At 45.3% G+C, this 2,449-nt stretch overlaps 1 pseudogene; it reads left to right on the forward strand.

Annotated features, from left to right (window-relative positions):
- The first annotated feature begins 678 nt into the window (after window positions 1–678).
- Window positions 679–797, forward strand: LOC112481661 (annotated as a pseudogene).
- Window positions 798–2,449: the final 1,652 nt, after the last annotated feature.

Genomic DNA, 2,449 nt, shown 5'->3' on the forward strand with positions numbered 1-2,449 from the left:
GGCCAACAGTCAGTGAGAAAATGAGACCCTCAAGTCCAACAGCTCATGTGAAAATGAGTCCTGCCAGCAACCACAGGAATGAGCTTAGAAATGGCTCCTCCCTCCGTTAAGCCTTCAGACCAGACTGCAGCCTCAGAGTCTGTAGACATCCATCCAGGAGCCATGCTTGGATCCTGACCTGCAGAAACTGAGATAATAAACCTTTGTTGTCTTAAGCTGCTAAATTTTGGGGTAATTTGCCATATAGTAATATTCTGCTAATATTAAAGAAGTGGTTTTAAAATAGTTTTTTTTTCCTAGCAGTATGAGTTTGGTATAGCCTTTCCCTTCTCTGAGATTTGATTTCCTCATCCGTAAATGGCCCTCACATCGTAGGATTGTTGGGAGGTCTAAATGAGATCATTCACAAAAAGTGCTTGCACAGTGTTTGGTACATGAGCAATACATGGCAGCCGTCATCATTGTCCTCGACGTCACTGTCATCATCAAAGGAATCCAGTAATAGAGGGGTGGAAGCTAGGAGCTATTTAAGATGTATTGGTCCAAAGATCTTTCCTATCCTTCCTCCAATAACACACATTACAAGTATGTACAAGTGACTGGCCAATCAGAGAGCCAGTCAACAATGGCAACAATGATTGGTCCAAGGAGAAGGCTTTGATCTAAAAGGACCAATGAGTCTACGGCCATGCCACCCTGAACAAGCCCGATCCCATCTGATTTCAGAAGCTAAGCAGGGTCAGGCCTGGTTAGTACTTGGATGGGAGACCACCTAGGAAGACCAGGTGCTGTAGGCATAAAAAATAAAAAATAAGGCATCGTAAGACGACAAGGTCTTTGCAATCTGTGAAGTCAACCAAGGGTTACCTCGCCTAAAAAAATAAATAAATAAAATAGAAACTAAAAGGACCAACGAGCATTCTTCCCTGAGATTTACATAGAATTGCTGGGAGAGAGACTGGGCAGCTTCTGGAAGAGGCCAGAATTTCTAGCGGTTCAAGCGTTAGAGAGAAATCCTCTCATCTTTTCTCCGAAACAGAGGCCCTCGGTAATTTCCAGCAAAGCTCCTGGAGACTTATTTTATTTCCATTAGAGTTAAATTCCAGTGATTAATGAAGCCTAAGAACGCATCCCCAAAGTAACAAACACAACAAAAGAAAGGGAACCCCACTAACGAAGTCCAAAGTCCACCTGCAAATAATCTTTCATGGTTTAATTGGTCCTTTTAGGTAAAACCTCTCACTGTTGCAACAGAAATTGGTTCTTTTTACTTTAGAGAGTGCTCAGGGCTGATTACTTCTGAGGAGTGAGACCTGAGGGCAGATCATACAGCGAGCCCTTTGATCTATCCCGTCCTGGTGGGTAGGAAATTCTAGGTATGGGTGGGTAGGAAAGCACTCACACCTCCCACATGGATTTCCTGGATGTCTCCTGGAAACCTTAGTGATCCTCCCAACTCCCAGACACTGATGTCTTCCTCCTGGTGGCCAAAATGGGTGACGGCAGATTGCCAGGAAACACACTGATTTAAAGACTAATCCAAGTGTACATTCCCTCTTTGGAAATTGGAAACAACTTGTGTGCAGTTTTTTTGTTTGCAGGGTAAAGCAGGAGTTTGCTTTGGGACATGTTGGACTTGAGACACCTAAAAGACATTCAGGGGAAAACTGGCTGGGTGAGTCTGCAGGCCCAGGAAGGTCCTGCCTGGACGTGTACTTTTGGGAGTGACCAGTGCGTGGAGGGCATATGGAGCCACGGTGCGGGTGAGATCATGGAGGAAAGGAAAATTCTGCTCCTCTTGACCTTGGTGTAGGCACCTCTCCTTTGGCAGGTGAGCTGAGCAGAATCCCAGTAATGTAGGGAGGAGGCAAGAGAATTAAAATGTTAATCAAGCCACATTCAGGGACTGCAATATGCTGATCAGCCCCGCAGTCAGGCCTGGAGGACACCTGCAGAACAAAGGAAGATTTCTTCTGGGATTGCTAACAACTCACTTTCCACACTGAGAAGGGGAAACAGGAACAGCAGAGTTTTTAAGTGACTTCCCTGCACAACTAAAATCACTCATTCCCTATGGCTAAATCCATGGGAACCTATGGATTAAAGGCTGGGGACTGCCAGCGGGCCCTTCAGACTATACACTCTTCCTCATTTCTCACTGTCTGTCCATATCAAAGGAGATAGAAACTAAAGAATGATATATAAACTGAATTCCCTGAACATTCTGGAGTGCCTCTTACTCTCTGCCTCTGAGAGGAGACCACACTGTCTTTGGAGTGTTACCCGTTTTCTAAAAATCTTTCCCTTTGACTCTAACTTTGGCGTGTGTGTTGGATTCTGTCTACACTCTCTGCCAAGGGACTCTCTTCTTCTCTTAGTGCAGGACTCGTTCTTCCCCACTCGGGAAAATTTGCCCTGCCCCGCATCACCAGATGTCTCATGGAGACTG

Source organism: Pteropus alecto, unplaced genomic scaffold (assembly GCF_000325575.1).
Source record: "Pteropus alecto unplaced genomic scaffold, ASM32557v1 scaffold44, whole genome shotgun sequence".
Lineage (NCBI taxonomy): Eukaryota > Metazoa > Chordata > Mammalia > Chiroptera > Pteropodidae > Pteropus > Pteropus alecto.